General features: G+C 44.0%; 39 non-coding genes and 2 pseudogenes across 39 annotated transcripts; all 41 read left to right on the top strand.

The window, feature by feature from the left end:
- The first annotated feature begins 109 nt into the window (after window positions 1-109).
- LOC121226602 (5S ribosomal RNA) lies at window positions 110-225 on the top strand. Its single transcript, XR_005924370.1, has one exon. It is a non-coding gene; the product is annotated as a 5S ribosomal RNA (ribosomal RNA).
- A 173-nt stretch (window positions 226-398) lies between these two features.
- LOC121226576 (5S ribosomal RNA) lies at window positions 399-516 on the top strand. The gene has a single exon (XR_005924344.1). It is a non-coding gene; the product is annotated as a 5S ribosomal RNA (ribosomal RNA).
- A 178-nt stretch (window positions 517-694) lies between these two features.
- On the top strand, window positions 695-813 carry LOC121226574 (5S ribosomal RNA). The gene has a single exon (XR_005924341.1). It is a non-coding gene; the product is annotated as a 5S ribosomal RNA (ribosomal RNA).
- A 177-nt stretch (window positions 814-990) lies between these two features.
- On the top strand, window positions 991-1108 carry LOC121226588 (5S ribosomal RNA). The gene has a single exon (XR_005924356.1). It is a non-coding gene; the product is annotated as a 5S ribosomal RNA (ribosomal RNA).
- Window positions 1109-1290: 182 nt separating this feature from the next.
- LOC121226583 (5S ribosomal RNA) lies at window positions 1291-1408 on the top strand. Its single transcript, XR_005924350.1, has one exon. It is a non-coding gene; the product is annotated as a 5S ribosomal RNA (ribosomal RNA).
- Window positions 1409-1586: 178 nt separating this feature from the next.
- Window positions 1587-1704, top strand: LOC121226587 (5S ribosomal RNA). Its single transcript, XR_005924355.1, has one exon. It is a non-coding gene; the product is annotated as a 5S ribosomal RNA (ribosomal RNA).
- Window positions 1705-1883: 179 nt separating this feature from the next.
- Window positions 1884-1999, top strand: LOC121226601 (5S ribosomal RNA). The gene has a single exon (XR_005924369.1). It is a non-coding gene; the product is annotated as a 5S ribosomal RNA (ribosomal RNA).
- A 178-nt stretch (window positions 2000-2177) lies between these two features.
- LOC121226575 (5S ribosomal RNA) lies at window positions 2178-2296 on the top strand. The gene has a single exon (XR_005924342.1). It is a non-coding gene; the product is annotated as a 5S ribosomal RNA (ribosomal RNA).
- Window positions 2297-2474: 178 nt separating this feature from the next.
- Window positions 2475-2591, top strand: LOC121226585 (5S ribosomal RNA). The gene has a single exon (XR_005924352.1). It is a non-coding gene; the product is annotated as a 5S ribosomal RNA (ribosomal RNA).
- A 183-nt stretch (window positions 2592-2774) lies between these two features.
- Window positions 2775-2891, top strand: LOC121226599 (5S ribosomal RNA). The gene has a single exon (XR_005924367.1). It is a non-coding gene; the product is annotated as a 5S ribosomal RNA (ribosomal RNA).
- Window positions 2892-3070: 179 nt separating this feature from the next.
- LOC121226573 (5S ribosomal RNA) lies at window positions 3071-3189 on the top strand. Its single transcript, XR_005924340.1, has one exon. It is a non-coding gene; the product is annotated as a 5S ribosomal RNA (ribosomal RNA).
- Window positions 3190-3371: 182 nt separating this feature from the next.
- Window positions 3372-3487, top strand: LOC121226600 (5S ribosomal RNA). The gene has a single exon (XR_005924368.1). It is a non-coding gene; the product is annotated as a 5S ribosomal RNA (ribosomal RNA).
- A 183-nt stretch (window positions 3488-3670) lies between these two features.
- On the top strand, window positions 3671-3788 carry LOC121226590 (5S ribosomal RNA). Its single transcript, XR_005924358.1, has one exon. It is a non-coding gene; the product is annotated as a 5S ribosomal RNA (ribosomal RNA).
- Window positions 3789-3967: 179 nt separating this feature from the next.
- Window positions 3968-4085, top strand: LOC121226589 (5S ribosomal RNA). The gene has a single exon (XR_005924357.1). It is a non-coding gene; the product is annotated as a 5S ribosomal RNA (ribosomal RNA).
- A 184-nt stretch (window positions 4086-4269) lies between these two features.
- LOC121226591 (5S ribosomal RNA) lies at window positions 4270-4387 on the top strand. Its single transcript, XR_005924359.1, has one exon. It is a non-coding gene; the product is annotated as a 5S ribosomal RNA (ribosomal RNA).
- A 183-nt stretch (window positions 4388-4570) lies between these two features.
- LOC121226571 (5S ribosomal RNA) lies at window positions 4571-4689 on the top strand. Its single transcript, XR_005924338.1, has one exon. It is a non-coding gene; the product is annotated as a 5S ribosomal RNA (ribosomal RNA).
- A 180-nt stretch (window positions 4690-4869) lies between these two features.
- On the top strand, window positions 4870-4988 carry LOC121226569 (5S ribosomal RNA). The gene has a single exon (XR_005924337.1). It is a non-coding gene; the product is annotated as a 5S ribosomal RNA (ribosomal RNA).
- A 181-nt stretch (window positions 4989-5169) lies between these two features.
- On the top strand, window positions 5170-5287 carry LOC121226579 (5S ribosomal RNA). The gene has a single exon (XR_005924347.1). It is a non-coding gene; the product is annotated as a 5S ribosomal RNA (ribosomal RNA).
- A 179-nt stretch (window positions 5288-5466) lies between these two features.
- On the top strand, window positions 5467-5585 carry LOC121226568 (5S ribosomal RNA). Its single transcript, XR_005924336.1, has one exon. It is a non-coding gene; the product is annotated as a 5S ribosomal RNA (ribosomal RNA).
- A 179-nt stretch (window positions 5586-5764) lies between these two features.
- On the top strand, window positions 5765-5882 carry LOC121226586 (5S ribosomal RNA). Its single transcript, XR_005924353.1, has one exon. It is a non-coding gene; the product is annotated as a 5S ribosomal RNA (ribosomal RNA).
- Window positions 5883-6064: 182 nt separating this feature from the next.
- On the top strand, window positions 6065-6183 carry LOC121226567 (5S ribosomal RNA). The gene has a single exon (XR_005924335.1). It is a non-coding gene; the product is annotated as a 5S ribosomal RNA (ribosomal RNA).
- Window positions 6184-6364: 181 nt separating this feature from the next.
- On the top strand, window positions 6365-6483 carry LOC121226566 (5S ribosomal RNA). The gene has a single exon (XR_005924334.1). It is a non-coding gene; the product is annotated as a 5S ribosomal RNA (ribosomal RNA).
- A 183-nt stretch (window positions 6484-6666) lies between these two features.
- On the top strand, window positions 6667-6783 carry LOC121226594 (5S ribosomal RNA). The gene has a single exon (XR_005924361.1). It is a non-coding gene; the product is annotated as a 5S ribosomal RNA (ribosomal RNA).
- A 183-nt stretch (window positions 6784-6966) lies between these two features.
- Window positions 6967-7085, top strand: LOC121226565 (5S ribosomal RNA). The gene has a single exon (XR_005924333.1). It is a non-coding gene; the product is annotated as a 5S ribosomal RNA (ribosomal RNA).
- A 181-nt stretch (window positions 7086-7266) lies between these two features.
- LOC121226564 (5S ribosomal RNA) lies at window positions 7267-7385 on the top strand. Its single transcript, XR_005924331.1, has one exon. It is a non-coding gene; the product is annotated as a 5S ribosomal RNA (ribosomal RNA).
- A 183-nt stretch (window positions 7386-7568) lies between these two features.
- Window positions 7569-7687, top strand: LOC121226563 (5S ribosomal RNA). The gene has a single exon (XR_005924330.1). It is a non-coding gene; the product is annotated as a 5S ribosomal RNA (ribosomal RNA).
- A 183-nt stretch (window positions 7688-7870) lies between these two features.
- Window positions 7871-7989, top strand: LOC121226562 (5S ribosomal RNA). Its single transcript, XR_005924329.1, has one exon. It is a non-coding gene; the product is annotated as a 5S ribosomal RNA (ribosomal RNA).
- A 182-nt stretch (window positions 7990-8171) lies between these two features.
- On the top strand, window positions 8172-8290 carry LOC121226561 (5S ribosomal RNA). The gene has a single exon (XR_005924328.1). It is a non-coding gene; the product is annotated as a 5S ribosomal RNA (ribosomal RNA).
- Window positions 8291-8470: 180 nt separating this feature from the next.
- On the top strand, window positions 8471-8588 carry LOC121226582 (5S ribosomal RNA). Its single transcript, XR_005924349.1, has one exon. It is a non-coding gene; the product is annotated as a 5S ribosomal RNA (ribosomal RNA).
- Window positions 8589-8770: 182 nt separating this feature from the next.
- On the top strand, window positions 8771-8888 carry LOC121226578 (5S ribosomal RNA). Its single transcript, XR_005924346.1, has one exon. It is a non-coding gene; the product is annotated as a 5S ribosomal RNA (ribosomal RNA).
- A 183-nt stretch (window positions 8889-9071) lies between these two features.
- On the top strand, window positions 9072-9188 carry LOC121226595 (5S ribosomal RNA). Its single transcript, XR_005924362.1, has one exon. It is a non-coding gene; the product is annotated as a 5S ribosomal RNA (ribosomal RNA).
- A 182-nt stretch (window positions 9189-9370) lies between these two features.
- Window positions 9371-9489, top strand: LOC121226608 (5S ribosomal RNA). Its single transcript, XR_005924371.1, has one exon. It is a non-coding gene; the product is annotated as a 5S ribosomal RNA (ribosomal RNA).
- A 182-nt stretch (window positions 9490-9671) lies between these two features.
- LOC121226596 (5S ribosomal RNA) lies at window positions 9672-9790 on the top strand. Its single transcript, XR_005924363.1, has one exon. It is a non-coding gene; the product is annotated as a 5S ribosomal RNA (ribosomal RNA).
- Window positions 9791-9971: 181 nt separating this feature from the next.
- On the top strand, window positions 9972-10089 carry LOC121226577 (5S ribosomal RNA). Its single transcript, XR_005924345.1, has one exon. It is a non-coding gene; the product is annotated as a 5S ribosomal RNA (ribosomal RNA).
- Window positions 10090-10268: 179 nt separating this feature from the next.
- LOC121226584 (5S ribosomal RNA) lies at window positions 10269-10387 on the top strand. The gene has a single exon (XR_005924351.1). It is a non-coding gene; the product is annotated as a 5S ribosomal RNA (ribosomal RNA).
- A 179-nt stretch (window positions 10388-10566) lies between these two features.
- On the top strand, window positions 10567-10684 carry LOC121226580 (5S ribosomal RNA). Its single transcript, XR_005924348.1, has one exon. It is a non-coding gene; the product is annotated as a 5S ribosomal RNA (ribosomal RNA).
- A 184-nt stretch (window positions 10685-10868) lies between these two features.
- LOC121226572 (5S ribosomal RNA) lies at window positions 10869-10987 on the top strand. The gene has a single exon (XR_005924339.1). It is a non-coding gene; the product is annotated as a 5S ribosomal RNA (ribosomal RNA).
- A 182-nt stretch (window positions 10988-11169) lies between these two features.
- On the top strand, window positions 11170-11288 carry LOC121226557 (5S ribosomal RNA). Its single transcript, XR_005924327.1, has one exon. It is a non-coding gene; the product is annotated as a 5S ribosomal RNA (ribosomal RNA).
- Window positions 11289-11471: 183 nt separating this feature from the next.
- Window positions 11472-11588, top strand: LOC121226598 (5S ribosomal RNA). Its single transcript, XR_005924366.1, has one exon. It is a non-coding gene; the product is annotated as a 5S ribosomal RNA (ribosomal RNA).
- A 1262-nt stretch (window positions 11589-12850) lies between these two features.
- Window positions 12851-12965, top strand: LOC121226613 (uncharacterized; annotated as a pseudogene).
- Window positions 12966-15523: 2558 nt separating this feature from the next.
- LOC121226558 (uncharacterized) lies at window positions 15524-15633 on the top strand (annotated as a pseudogene).
- Window positions 15634-15766: the final 133 nt, after the last annotated feature.

Below are 15766 nucleotides of genomic sequence, written 5' to 3'. Positions count from 1 at the left end.
TTTTGTGAAATAAATAATTTGGAACGATATTTGGTCGAATTTGCATTAAATTCGAGGCGCAAGTGCGATAAGGGCAGCCTTTATATGAATAGATTGCGCAAGAGTTGACGGGTGCGATCATACCAGCACTAATGCACCGGATCCATCAGAACTCCGCAGTTAAGCTGCTTGGGCGAGAGTAGTACTAGGATGGGTGACCTCCGGGAAGTCCTCGTGTTGCACCCCTCCTTTTATAATGTTTTTTTAGTTGCGTTTTCTCCACGTGGTGTAACTCATTCGTTATTTGCGTTTTGTGAAATAAATAATTTGGAACGATATTTGGTCGAATTTGCATTTAAATTCGAGGCGCAAGTGCGATAAGGGCAGCCTTTATATGAATAGATTGCGCAAGAGTTGACGGGTGCGATCATACCAGCACTAATGCACCGGATCCCATCAGAACTCCGCAGTTAAGCGTGCTTGGGCGAGAGTAGTACTGGATGGGTGACCTCCTGGGAAGTCCTCGTGTTGCACCCCTCCATTTATTTCATATAATTTTTTTTAGTTGCGTTTTCTCCACGTGGTGTAACTCATTCGTTATTTGCGTTTTGTGAAATAAATAATTTGGAACGATATTTGGTCGAATTTGCATTTAAATTCGAGCGCAAGTGCGATAAGGGCAGCCTTTATATGAATAGATTGCGCAAGAGTTGACGGGTGCGATCATACCAGCACTAATGCACCGGATCCCATCAGAACTCCGCAGTTAAGCGTGCTTGGGCGAGAGTAGTACTAGGATGGGTGACCTCCTGGGAAGTCCTCGTGTTGCACCCCTCCGTTTTTTTCATATAATGTTTTTTTAGTTGCGTTTTCTCCACGTGGTGTAACTCATTCGTTATTTGCTTTTGAAATAAATAATTTGGAACGATATTTGGTCGAATTTGCATTTAAATTCGAGGCGCAAGTGCGATAAGGGCAGCCTTTATATGAATAGATTGCGCAAGAGTTGACGGGTGCGATCATACCAGCACTAATGCACCGGATCCATCAGAACTCCGCAGTTAAGCGTGCTTGGGCGAGAGTAGTACTAGGATGGGTGACCTCCTGGGAAGTCCTCGTGTTGCACCCCTCCCTTTATTTTCATATAATGTTTTTTTTAGTTGTTTTCTCCACGTGGTGTAACTCATTCGTTATTTGCGTTTTTGTGAAATAAATAATTTGGAACGATATTTGGTCGAATTTGCATTTAAATTCGAGGCGCAAGTGCGATAAGGGGCAGCCTTTATATGAATAGATTGCGCAAGAGTTGACGGGTGCGATCATACCAGCACTAATGCACCGGATCCCATCAGAACTCCGCAGTTAAGCGTGCTTGGGCGAGAGTAGTACTAGGATGGGTGACCTCTGGGAAGTCCTCGTGTTGCACCCTCCCATTTTATTTCATATAATGTTTTTTAGTTGCGTTTTCTCCACGTGGTGTAACTCATTCGTTATTTGCGTTTTGTGAAATAAATAATTTGGAACGATATTTGGTCGAATTTGCATTTAAATTCGAGGCGCAAGTGCGATAAGGCAGCCTTTATTGAATAGATTGCGCAAGAGTTGACGGGTGCGATCATACCAGCACTAATGCACCGGATCCATCAGAACTCCGCAGTTAAGCGTGCTTGGGCGAGAGTAGTACTAGGATGGGTGACCTCCTGGGAAGTCCTCGTGTTGCACCCCTCCATTTTATTTCATATAATGTTTTTTTTAGTTGCGTTTTCTCCACGTGGTGTAACTCATTCGTTATTTGCGTTTTGTGAAATAAATAATTTGGAACGATATTTGGTCGAATTTGCATTTAAATTCGAGGCGCAAGTGCGATAAGGGGCAGCCTTTATATGAATAGATTGCGCAAGTTGACGGGCGATCATACCAGCACTAATGCACCGGATCCCATCAGAACTCCGCAGTTAAGCGTGCTTGGGCGAGAGTAGTAGGATGGGTGACCTCCTGGGAAGTCCTCGTGTTGCACCCCTCCTTTTATTTCATATAATGTTTTTTTAGTTGTTTTCTCCACGTGGTGTAACTCATTCGTTATTTGCGTTTTGTGAAATAAATAATTTGGAACGATATTTGGTCGAATTTGCATTTAAATTCGAGGCGCAAGTGCGATAAGGGCAGCCTTTATATGAATAGATTGCGCAAGAGTTGACGGGTGCGATCATACCAGCACTAATGCACCGGATCCCATCAGAACTCCGCAGTTAAGCGTGCTTGGGCGAGAGTAGTACTAGGATGGGTGACCTCCTGGGAAGTCCTCGTGTTGCACCCTCCCATTTTATTTCATATAATGTTTTTTTTAGTTGCGTTTTCTCCACGTGGTGTAACTCATTCGTTATTTGCTTTTGTGAAATAAATAATTTGGAACGATATTTGGTGAATTTGCATTAATTCGAGGCGCAAGTGCGATAAGGGCAGCCTTTATATGAATAGATTGCGCAAGAGTTGACGGGTGCGATCATACCAGCACTAATGCACCGGATCCCATCAGAACTCCGCAGTTAAGCGTGCTTGGGCGAGAGTAGTACTAGGATGGGACCTCCTGGGAAGTCCTCGTGTTGCACCCCTCCCGTTTTATTTCATATAATGTTTTTTTTAGTTGCGTTTTCTCCACGTGGTGTAACTCATTCGTTATTTGCGTTTTGTGAAATAAATAATTTGGAACGATATTTGGTCGAATTTGCATTTAAATTCGAGGCGCAAGGCGATAAGGGGCAGCCTTTATATGAATAGATTGCGCAAGAGTTGACGGGTGCGATCATACCAGCACTAATGCACGGATCCATCAGAACTCCGCAGTTAAGCGTGCTTGGGCGAGAGTAGTACTAGGATGGGTGACCTCCTGGGAAGTCCTCGTGTTGCACCCCTCCCGTTTTATTTCATATAATGTTTTTTTAGTTGCGTTTTCTCCACGTGGTGTAACTCATTCGTTATTTGCGTTTTGTGAAATAAATAATTTGGAACGATATTTGGTCGAATTTGCATTTAAATTCGAGGCGCAAGTGCGATAAGGGCAGCCTTTATATGAGATTGCGCAAGAGTTGACGGGTGCGATCATACCAGCACTAATGCACCGGATCCCATCAGAACTCCGCAGTTAAGCGTGCTTGGGCGAGAGTAGTACTAGGATGGGTGACCTCCTGGGAAGTCCTCGTGTTGCACCCCCCCCTTTTATTTCATATAATGTTTTTTTAGTTGCGTTTTCTCCACGTGGTGTAACTCATTCGTTATTTGCGTTTTGTGAAATAAATAATTTGGAACGATATTTGGTCGAATTTGCATTTAAATTCGAGGCGCAAGTGCGATAAGGGGCAGCCTTTATATGAATAGATTGCGCAAGAGTTGACGGGTGCGATCATACCAGCACTAATGCCGGATCCATCAGAACTCCGCAGTTAAGCGTGCTTGGGCGAGAGTAGTACTAGGATGGGTGACCTCCTGGGAAGTCCTCGTGTTGCACCCCTCCCGTTTTATTTCATATAATGTTTTTTTAGTTGCGTTTTCTCCACGTGGTGTAACTCATTCGTTATTTGCGTTTTGTGAAATAAATAATTTGGAACGATATTTGGTCGAATTTGCATTTAAATTCGAGGCGCAAGTGCGATAAGGGGCAGCCTTTATATGAATAGATTGCGCAAGAGTTGACGGGTGCGATCATACCAGCACTAATGCACCGATCCCATCAGAACTCCGCAGTTAAGCGTGCTTGGGCGAGAGTAGTACTAGGATGGGTGACCTCCTGGGAAGTCCTCGTGTTGCACCCCTCCCATTTTATTTATAATGTTTTTTTAGTTGCGTTTTCTCCACGTGGTGTAACTCATTCGTTATTTGCGTTTTGTGAAATAAATAATTTGGAACGATATTTGGTCGAATTTGCATTTAAATTCGAGGCGCAAGTGCGATAAGGGCAGCCTTTATATGAATAGATTGCGCAAGAGTTGACGGGTGCGATCATACCAGCACTAATGCACCGGATCCCATCAGAACTCCGCAGTTAAGCGTGCTTGGCGAGAGTAGTACTAGGATGGGTGACCTCCTGGGAAGTCCTCGTGTTGCACCCCTCCCGTTTTATTTCATATAATGTTTTTTTTAGTTGCGTTTTCTCCACGTGGTGTAACTCATTCGTTATTTGCGTTTTGTGAAATAAATAATTTGGAACGATATTTGGTCGAATTTGCATTTAAATTCGAGGCGCAAGTGCGATAAGGGGCAGCCTTTATATGAATAGATTGCGCAAGAGTTGACGGGTGCGATCATACCAGCACTAATGCACCGGATCCCATCAGAACTCGCAGTTAAGCGTGCTTGGGCGAGAGTAGTACTAGGATGGGTGACCTCCTGGGAAGTCCTCGTGTTGCACCCCTCCCATTTTATTTCATATAATGTTTTTTTTAGTTGCGTTTTCTCCACGTGGTGTAACTCATTCGTTATTTGCGTTTTTGAAATAAATAATTTGGAACGATATTTGGTCGAATTTGCATTTAAATTCGAGGCGCAAGTGCGATAAGGGGCAGCCTTTATATGAATAGATTGCGCAAGAGTTGACGGGTGCGATCATACCAGCACTAATGCACCGGATCCCATCAGAACTCCGCAGTTAAGCGTGCTTGGGCGAGAGTAGTACTAGGATGGGTGACCTCCTGGGAAGTCCTCGTGTTGCACCCCTCCCGTTTTATTTCATATAATGTTTTTTTTAGTTTTTTCTCCACGTGGTGTAACTCATTCGTTATTTGCGTTTTGTGAAATAAATAATTTGGAACGATATTTGGTCGAATTTGCATTTAAATTCGAGGCGCAAGTGCGATAAGGGCAGCCTTTATATGAATAGATTGCGCAAGAGTTGACGGGTGCGATCATACCAGCACTAATGCACCGGATCCCATCAGAACTCCGCAGTTAAGCGTGCTTGGGCGAGAGTAGTACTAGGATGGGTGACCTCCTGGGAAGTCCTCGTGTTGCACCCCTCCCATTTTATTTCATATAATGTTTTTTTAGTTGCGTTTTCTCCACGTGGTGTAACTCATTCGTTATTTGCGTTTTGTGAAATAAATAATTTGGAACGATATTTGGTCGAATTTGCATTTAAATTCGAGGCGCAAGTGCGATAAGGGCAGCCTTATATGAATAGATTGCGCAAGAGTTGACGGGTGCGATCATACCAGCACTAATGCACCGGATCCCATCAGAACTCCGCAGTTAAGCGTGCTTGGGCGAGAGTAGTACTAGGATGGGTGACCTCCTGGAAGTCCTCGTGTTGCACCCCTCCTTTTATTTCATATAATGTTTTTTTAGTTGCGTTTTCTCCACGTGGTGTAACTCATTCGTTATTTGCGTTTTGTGAAATAAATAATTTGGAACGATATTTGGTCGAATTTGCATTTAAATTCGAGGCGCAAGTGCGATAAGGGGCAGCCTTTATGAATAGATTGCGCAAGAGTTGACGGGTGCGATCATACCAGCACTAATGCACCGGATCCCATCAGAACTCCGCAGTTAAGCGTGCTTGGGCGAGAGTAGTACTAGGATGGGTGACCTCCTGGGAAGTCCTCGTGTTGCACCCCTCCCGTTTTATTTCATATAATGTTTTTTTAGTTGCGTTTTCTCCACGTGGTGTAACTCATTCGTTATTTGTTTTGTGAAATAAATAATTTGGAACGATATTTGGTCGAATTTGCATTTAAATTCGAGGCGCAAGTGCGATAAGGGAGCCTTTATATGAATAGATTGCGCAAGAGTTGACGGGTGCGATCATACCAGCACTAATGCACCGGATCCCATCAGAACTCCGCAGTTAAGCGTGCTTGGGCGAGAGTAGTACTAGGATGGGTGACCTCCTGGGAAGTCCTCGTTTGCACCCCTCCCGTTTTTTTCATATAATGTTTTTTTAGTTGCGTTTTCTCCACGTGGTGTAACTCATTCGTTATTTGCGTTTTGTGAAATAAATAATTTGGAACGATATTTGGTCGAATTTGCATTTAAATTCGAGGCGCAAGTGCGATAAGGGGCAGCCTTTATATGAATAGATTGCGCAAGAGTTGACGGGTGCGATCATACCAGCACTAATGCACCGGATCCCATCAGAACTCCGCAGTTAAGCGTGCTTGGGCGAGAGTAGTACTAGGATGGGTGACCTCCTGGGAAGTCCTCGTGTTGCACCCCTCCCATTTTATTTCATATAATGTTTTTTTAGTTGCGTTTTCTCCACGTGGTGTAACTCATTCGTTATTTGCGTTTTGTGAAATAAATAATTGGAACGATATTTGGTCGAATTTGCATTTAAATTCGAGGCGCAAGTGCGATAAGGGCAGCCTTTATATGAATAGATTGCGCAAGAGTTGACGGGTGCGATCATACCAGCACTAATGCACCGGATCCCATCAGAACTCCGCAGTTAAGCGTGCTTGGGCGAGAGTAGTACTAGGATGGGTGACCTCCTGGGAAGTCCTCGTGTTGCACCCCTCCCATTTTATTTCATATAATGTTTTTTTTAGTTGCGTTTTCTCCACGTGGTGTAACTCATTCGTTATTTGCGTTTTGTGAAATAAATAATTTGGAACGATATTTGGTCGAATTTGCATTTAAATTCGAGGCGCAAGTGCGATAAGGGCAGCCTTTATATGAATAGATTGCGCAAGAGTTGACGGGTGCGATCATACCAGCACTAATGCACCGGATCCCATCAGAACTCCAGTTAAGCGTGCTTGGGCGAGAGTAGTACTAGGATGGGTGACCTCCTGGGAAGTCCTCGTGTTGCACCCCTCCCGTTTTATTTCATATAATGTTTTTTTAGTTGCGTTTTCTCCACGTGGTGTAACTCATTCGTTATTTGCGTTTTGTGAAATAAATAATTTGGAACGATATTTGGTCGAATTTGCATTTAAATTCGAGGCGCAAGTGCGATAAGGGGCAGCCTTTATATGAATAGATTGCGCAAGAGTTGACGGGTGCGATCATACCAGCACTAATGCACCGGATCCCATCAGAACTCCGCAGTTAAGCGTGCTTGGGCGAGAGTAGTACTAGGATGGGTGACCTCCTGGGAAGTCCTCGTGTTGCACCCCTCCCATTTTTTTCATATAATGTTTTTTTTAGTTGCGTTTTCTCCACGTGGTGTAACTCATTCGTTATTTGCGTTTTGTGAAATAAATAATTTGGAACGATATTTGGTCGAATTTGCATTAAATTCGAGGCGCAAGTGCGATAAGGGCAGCCTTTATATGAATAGATTGCGCAAGAGTTGACGGGTGCGATCATACCAGCACTAATGCACCGGATCCCATCAGAACTCCGCAGTTAAGCGTGCTTGGGCGAGAGTAGTACTAGGATGGGTGACCTCCTGGGAAGTCCTCGTGTTGCACCCCTCCCATTTTATTTCATATAATGTTTTTTTAGTTGCGTTTTCTCCACGTGGTGTAACTCATTCGTTATTTGCGTTTTGTGAAATAAATAATTTGGAACGATATTTGGTCGAATTTGCATTTAAATTCGAGGCGCAAGTGCGATAAGGGGCAGCCTTTATATGAATAGATTGCGCAAGAGTTGACGGGTGCGATCATACCAGCACTAATGCACCGGATCCCATCAGAACTCCGCAGTTAAGCGTGCTTGGGCGAGAGTAGTACTAGGATGGGTGACCTCCTGGGAAGTCCTCGTGTTGCACCCCTCCCATTTTATTTCATATAATGTTTTTTTAGTTGCGTTTTCTCCACGTGGTGTAACTCATTCGTTATTTGCGTTTTGTGAAATAAATAATTTGGAACGATATTTGGTCGAATTTGCATTTAAATTCGAGGCGCAAGTGCGATAAGGGGCAGCCTTTATATGAATAGATTGCGCAAGAGTTGACGGGTGCGATCATACCAGCACTAATGCACCGGATCCCATCAGAACTCCGCAGTTAAGCGTGCTTGGGCGAGAGTAGTACTAGGATGGGTGACCTCCTGGGAAGTCCTCGTGTTGCACCCCTCCCATTTTATTTCATATAATGTTTTTTAGTTGCGTTTTCTCCACGTGGTGTAACTCATTCGTTATTTGCGTTTTGTGAAATAAATAATTTGGAACGATATTTGGTCGAATTTGCATTTAAATTCGAGGCGCAAGTGCGATAAGGGGCAGCCTTTATATGAATAGATTGCGCAAGAGTTGACGGGTGCGATCATACCAGCACTAATGCACCGGATCCCATCAGAACTCCGCAGTTAAGCGTGCTTGGGCGAGAGTAGTACTAGGATGGGTGACCTCCTGGGAAGTCCTCGTGTTGCACCCCTCCCATTTTATTTCATATAATGTTTTTTTAGTTGCGTTTTCTCCACGTGGTGTAACTCATTCGTTATTTGCGTTTGTGAAATAAATAATTGGAACGATATTTGGTCGAATTTGCATTTAAATTCGAGGCGCAAGTGCGATAAGGGCAGCCTTTATATGAATAGATTGCGCAAGAGTTGACGGGTGCGATCATACCAGCACTAATGCACCGGATCCCATCAGAACTCCGCAGTTAAGCGTGCTTGGGCGAGAGTAGTACTAGGATGGGTGACCTCTGGGAAGTCCTCGTGTTGCACCCCTCCCATTTTATTTCATATAATGTTTTTTTAGTTGCGTTTTCTCCACGTGGTGTAACTCATTCGTTATTTGCGTTTTGTGAAATAAATAATTTGGAACGATATTTGGTCGAATTTGCATTTAAATTCGAGGCGCAAGTGCGATAAGGGCAGCCTTTATATGAATAGATTGCGCAAGAGTTGACGGGTGCGATCATACCAGCACTAATGCACCGGATCCCATCAGAACTCCGCAGTTAAGCGTGCTTGGGCGAGAGTAGTACTAGGATGGGTGACCTCCTGGAAGTCCTCGTGTTGCACCCCTCCCATTTATTTCATATAATGTTTTTTTTAGTTGCGTTTTCTCCACGTGGTGTAACTCATTCGTTATTTGCGTTTTGTGAAATAAATAATTTGGAACGATATTTGGTCGAATTTGCATTTAAATTCGAGGCGCAAGTGCGATAAGGGGCAGCCTTTATATGAATAGATTGCGCAAGAGTTGACGGGTGCGATCATACCAGCACTAATGCACCGGATCCCATCAGAACTCCGCAGTTAAGCGCTTGGGCGAGAGTAGTACTAGGATGGGTGACCTCCTGGGAAGTCCTCGTGTTGCACCCCTCCCATTTTATTTCATATAATGTTTTTTTAGTTGCGTTTTCTCCACGTGGTGTAACTCATTCGTTATTTGCGTTTTGTGAAATAAATAATTTGGAACGATATTTGGTCGAATTTGCATTTAAATTCGAGGCGCAAGTGCGATAAGGGCAGCCTTTATATGAATAGATTGCGCAAGAGTTGACGGGTGCGATCATACCAGCACTAATGCACCGGATCCCATCAGAACTCCGCAGTTAAGCGTGCTTGGGCGAGAGTAGTACTAGGATGGGTGACCTCCTGGGAAGTCCTCGTGTTGCACCCCTCCCATTTTATTTCATATAATGTTTTTTTAGTTGCGTTTTCTCCACGTGGTGTAACTCATTCGTTATTTGCGTTTTGTGAAATAAATAATTTGGAACGATATTTGGTCGAATTTGCATTTAAATTCGAGGCGCAAGTGCGATAAGGGCAGCCTTTATATGAATAGATTGCGCAAGAGTTGACGGGTGCGATCATACCAGCACTAATGCACCGGATCCCATCAGAACTCCGCAGTTAAGCGTGCTTGGGCGAGAGTAGTACTAGGATGGGTGACCTCCTGGGAAGTCCTCGTGTTGCACCCCTCCCATTTTTTTCATATAATGTTTTTTTTAGTTGTTTTCTCCACGTGGTGTAACTCATTCGTTATTTGCGTTTTGTGAAATAAATAATTTGGAACGATATTTGGTCGAATTTGCATTTAAATTCGAGGCGCAAGTGCGATAAGGGGCAGCCTTTATATGAATAGATTGCGCAAGAGTTGACGGGTGCGATCATACCAGCACTAATGCACCGGATCCCATCAGAACTCCGCAGTTAAGCGTGCTTGGGCGAGAGTAGTACTAGGATGGGTGACCTCCTGGAAGTCCTCGTGTTGCACCCCTCCCATTTTATTTCATATAATGTTTTTTTTAGTTGCGTTTTCTCCACGTGGTGTAACTCATTCGTTATTTTTTGTGAAATAAATAATTTGGAACGATATTTGGTCGAATTTGCATTTAAATTCGAGGCGCAAGTGCGATAAGGGCAGCCTTTATATGAATAGATTGCGCAAGAGTTGACGGGTGCGATCATACCAGCACTAATGCACCGGATCCCATCAGAACTCCGCAGTTAAGCGTGCTTGGGCGAGAGTAGTACTAGGATGGGTGACCTCCTGGGAAGTCCTCGTGTTGCACCCCTCCCATTTTTTCATATAATGTTTTTTTTAGTTGCGTTTTCTCCACGTGGTGTAACTCATTCGTTATTTGCGTTTTGTGAAATAAATAATTTGGAACGATATTTGGTCGAATTTGCATTTAAATTCGAGGCGCAAGTGCGATAAGGAGCCTTTATATGAATAGATTGCGCAAGAGTTGACGGGTGCGATCATACCAGCACTAATGCACCGGATCCCATCAGAACTCCGCAGTTAAGCGTGCTTGGGCGAGAGTAGTACTAGGATGGGTGACCTCTGGGAAGTCCTCGTGTTGCACCCCTCCCGTTTTATTTCATATAATGTTTTTTTTAGTTGCGTTTTCTCCACGTGGTGTAACTCATTCGTTATTTGCGTTTTGTGAAATAAATAATTTGGAACGATATTTGGTCGAATTTGCATTTAAATTCGAGGCGCAAGTGCGATAAGGGGCAGCCTTTATATGAATAGATTGCGCAAGAGTTGACGGGTGCGATCATACCAGCACTAATGCACCGGATCCCATCAGAACTCCGCAGTTAAGCGTGCTTGGGCGAGAGTAGTACTAGGATGGGTGACCTCCTGGGAAGTCCTCGTGTTGCACCCCTCCCATTTTATTTCATATAATGTTTTTTTTAGTTGCGTTTTCTCCACGTGGTGTAACTCATTCGTTATTTGCGTTTGTGAAATAAATAATTTGGAACGATATTTGGTCGAATTTGCATTTAAATTCGAGGCGCAAGTGCGATAAGGGCAGCCTTTATATGAATAGATTGCGCAAGAGTTGACGGGTGCGATCATACCAGCACTAATGCACCGGATCCCATCAGAACTCCGCAGTTAAGCGTGCTTGGGCGAGAGTAGTACTAGGATGGGTGACCTCCTGGGAAGTCCTCGTGTTGCACCCCTCCCATTTTATTTCATATAATGTTTTTTTAGTTGCGTTTTCTCCACGTGGTGTAACTCATTCGTTATTTGCGTTTTGTGAAATAAATAATTTGGAACGATATTTGGTCGAATTTGCATTTAAATTCGAGGCGCAAGTGCGATAAGGGGCAGCCTTTATATGAATAGATTGCGCAAGAGTTGACGGGTGCGATCATACCAGCACTAATGCACCGGATCCCATCAGAACTCCGCAGTTAAGTGCTTGGGCGAGAGTAGTACTAGGATGGGTGACCTCCTGGGAAGTCCTCGTGTTGCCCCTCCCATTTTATTCTATATTTTTTTTGCGTTCTCACGTGTGTAACTCATCGTATTTGGCGTTTGTGCAATAATACTGGAAGATATTGTCGAATTTGATTAAATCAGGCGCAAGTGCGTAAGGGCGCCTTTATGAATAACGCCAGAGTGACGGTCGATCATACGCTATGCGTGACCCATCAGATCCGCATTAAGCGTCTTGGCGAGAGTATATGATGGACCTCCTGGATCTCGAGTTACCCCCCTTATCATAAATGTTATTAGTGCGTTTTCCACGTGTAATCATTCGTATCGTTTGTGAAAAAATATTTGGAACGATATTGGTCGAATTTGCATTTAATTCGAGGGCCAAGTGCGATAAGGCAGCCTTATTGAATAGATTGCGCAAGAGTTGACGGGTCGATCATACGCCTAATGCACCGGATCCCATCAGAACTCCGCAGTTAGCGTGCTTGGCGAGAGTGTACTGGTGGGTGGACTCGGGAAGTCCTCGTGTTGCACCCCTCCCATTTATTTCATAAGTTTTTTTAGTTGCGTTTTTCCACGTGGTTGTACTCATTCGTTATTGCGTTTGTGAAATAAATAATTTGGAACGATTTTGGTCGAATTTGCATTTAAATTCGAGGCGCAGTGACGATAAGGGCACCTTTATATGAATAGATTGCGCAAGAGTTGCGGGTGCGATTGCCAGCACTAATGCACCGGATCCATCAGACTCCGAGTTAGGCCGCTTGGGCGGAGAGTACTAGGTAGGGTGACCTCGTGGAATGCTCGTGTTGCCACCCTCCCGTTTATTCATATAATGTTTTTTTAGTTGCGTTTTCTCCACGTGGTGTACCTCATTGTTTTTGCGTTTTGTGAAATAAATAATTGGGAACGATATTTGGTCGATTGAATTTAATTCGAGGCGCAAGCGATAAAGGGAGCCTTTATATGAATAGATTGCGCAAGCAGTTGGACGGGTACGATTCATACCAAGCAGCAATATGCACCGATTCCATTCCAGACTCGTCGTTAAGCACTGCTTGGGAGCGAGACGTAGTTTGGGCATGGTGACTCCCTGGAGAAGTCTCGTGGTTGCACCCGTCCCATTTTATTTCATATAATGTTTTCTTTAGTTCGTTTTACGTCCCATCGGATGTTAACTCATTCCGTTATTGCGTTTTCGAAAAATATTTGGAACGATATTTAGTCGAATTCGCATTAAATTCGAGGGCAAGTGCGATAAGGGGCAGCCTTTATATGATAGATTGCGGCAAGAGTTGACGGGTGCGATCATACCAGCACTAATCACGGATTCCATCAGGAACTCCGCAGTTAAGCGGCTTGGGCGAGGTAGTACTAGGATGGGTGACCTTCTGGGAGTCCTCGTGTTACCCCCTCCCGATTTATTTCATATAATGTTTTTTAGTTGCGTTTTCTCCACGTGGCTGTACTCATCGTTATTTGCGTTTGTGAAATAAAATTTGGAACGATTTTGGTCGATTTGCATTTAAATTCGAGGCGCAACAGTGCGATAAGGGAGCCTTTATATAATAGATTGCGCAGAGTGACGGGTGCGATCATACCAGCACAATGCACGGATCCATCAGAATCCGCTTAGCGTGCTTGGCGAGAAGTATACTAGGATGGGTGACCTCTTGGATCTGTGTTGCCCCTCATCCGTTTTTAAGAAAGTTTTTTTAGTTGCGTTGTCCCGTGGTGTAACCATCGTTATTTGCGTTTTCGTGAAATAAATAATTTGGACGATATTTGGTCGATTTGCATTTAAATTCGGGCGCAAGTGCGATAAGGGGCAGCCTTATATGAATAGATTGCGCAAGAGTTGACGGGTGCATCATACAGCCTAATGCACCGGATCCCACAGAACTCGCGTTAAGCCTGCTTGGGCAGTAGGTATAGGAGGGGTACTCTTGGGAAGTCTGGTTACCCCTCCATTTTTTTTATGAAGTTTTTTTGGCGTTTTCCCAGGGTGTAACATTCGTTATTTGCGTTTGGAAAATGCGATTTTGGTCGATTTGCCTTTAATTGAGGCGCAGTGCGATAGGGCACTTTATTGAATAGATGCGCAAGTTGACGGGGTGCGCTCTACAGCCCAATGCACCGGATCCCATCAGAATCCGCAGTTAGGGCTTGGGCGAGAGTATACTGGAGGGTGGACCTCTGCCTCTGTTACAACTCTCCTTTATTTCTTATATGGTTTTGTTGCGTTTCCTCCCGGGTGTAACTCATGTTATTTGCGTTTTGGAAATAAATATTTTAACAATCGGTCGAATTGTATTAAATTCGAGGCGCAAGTGCGTAAGGGGCGCTTTATATGAATAAGTGCGCAAGAGTTGACGGGTGCGATCATACCAGCACTAATGCACCGGATCCCATGACTCCGCAGTTAAGCTGCTTGGGCGGAGTAGTACTAGGATGGGGACCTCTGGAGTCCTCGTGTGCACCCACTCCCATATTTTTTATAAAAATAATTTTTAGTTGCGTTTTCTCCACGTGTGTAACTCATTCGTTATTTGCGTTTTGTGAAATAAATATTTGGAACGATTTGGTCGAATTGCATTTAAATTCGAGGCGCAATGGATAAGGGCAGCCTTTATATGAATGATTGCGCAAGAGTTGCGGGTGCGATCATACCGACTAATGCACCGGATCCCTCAGAACTCCGCAGTTAAGCTGCTTGGCGAGAGTATACTAGGATGGTGAACTCGTGGAAAGTCTCGTGTTGCACCCCTCCTTTATTTCATTAATGGTTTTTGTTGCTTTCTCCCTGGGTATCATTCGTTATTCGTTTTTTGAAAAAAAAACATATTTGTCGAATTGTTTAATTCGAGGCGCTGCGTAAGGCGCCTTCTATGAGATTGCCAAAGTGCGGTCGATTACGCAACACGATCTCGACTCCGCGTTACTGCTGGCGAGAGTAGTCTGATGTCTCTGGAAGTCTCATGTTCACCCTCCCTTTTTTTCATAATGTTTTTTTTAGTTGCGTTTTCTCCACGTTGTGTACCTCTTCGTTATTTGCGTTTTGTGAAATAATAATTTGGACGTATTTGGTCGATTGATTAAATTCGAGGCGCAAGTGCGATAAGGGCAGCTTTATATGATAGATTGCGCAAGAGTTACGGGTGCGATCATCCAGCCTATGCACCGGATCCCATCAAACTCCGCAGTTAAGCGTGCTTGGGCGGAGTAGTCTAGTGGGTGACCTCTGGAAGTCCTCGTGTGACCCCTCCATTTTTTTCATATATGTTTTTAGTTCTTTCTCCACGTGGTGTAATCATTCGTTATTTGCGTTTGTGAAATAATTTGGAACGATTTTGGTCGAATTTGATTTAATTCGAGCGAAGTGCGATAAGGGGCAGCCTTTATATGAATAGATTGCGCAAGTTGACGGGTCGATCATACCAGCACTAATGCACCGGATCCCTCAGAACTCCAGGTAACGTTTGGGCGAAGTATACTAGGATGGGGACCTCTTGGGAAGTCCTGTGTTGCACCCCTCCATTTATTTCAAAAGTTTTTTTTAGTTGCTTTTCTCCACGTGGTGTAACTCATTCGTTATTTGCGTTTTGGAAATAATAATTGGAACATATTTGGTCGAATTTGCATTTAAATCGAGGCGCAGTGCGATAAGGGGCAGCCTTTATAATAGATTGCGCAAGAGTTGACGGGTGCGATCCAACACATAATGCACGGATCCATCAGAACTCGCGTTAGCCTGCTTGGGCGAGAGTAGTACTAGATGGGTGACCTTTGGAAGTCCTCGTGTTGACCCTCCCGTTTTTTTCAAAATTTTTTTTAGTTGCTTTTCTCCACGTGGTGTAACTCTTCGTTATTGCGTTTTGTGAATAATAATTGGAACGATTTTGGTCGAATTGCATTAATCGAGGCGCAGTGCGATAAGGGGCAGCCTTATTTGAATAGATTGCGCAAGAGTGACGGGTGCGATCATACAGCACTAATGCACCGGATCCCATCAGACTCCGCAGTAAGCGTGCTTGGGCGGAGGTACTAGGATGGGTGACCTCTGGAAGTCTCGTGTTGCACCCCTCCCATTTTATTTCATATAATGTTTTTTTTAGTTGCGTTTTCTCACGTGGTGAACTCATTCGTTATTGCGTTTTGGAAATAAATTTGGAACGATATTGGTCGATTTGATTAAATCGAGGCGCATGCGTAAGGG

This window comes from Gossypium hirsutum, unplaced genomic scaffold (assembly GCF_007990345.1).
Source record: "Gossypium hirsutum isolate 1008001.06 unplaced genomic scaffold, Gossypium_hirsutum_v2.1 scaffold_310, whole genome shotgun sequence".
Classification (NCBI taxonomy): Eukaryota; Viridiplantae; Streptophyta; class Magnoliopsida; order Malvales; family Malvaceae; genus Gossypium; species Gossypium hirsutum.
Note: the sequence above shows the minus strand (reverse complement) of the source record. Positions and strands in the feature narration are given on the sequence as shown.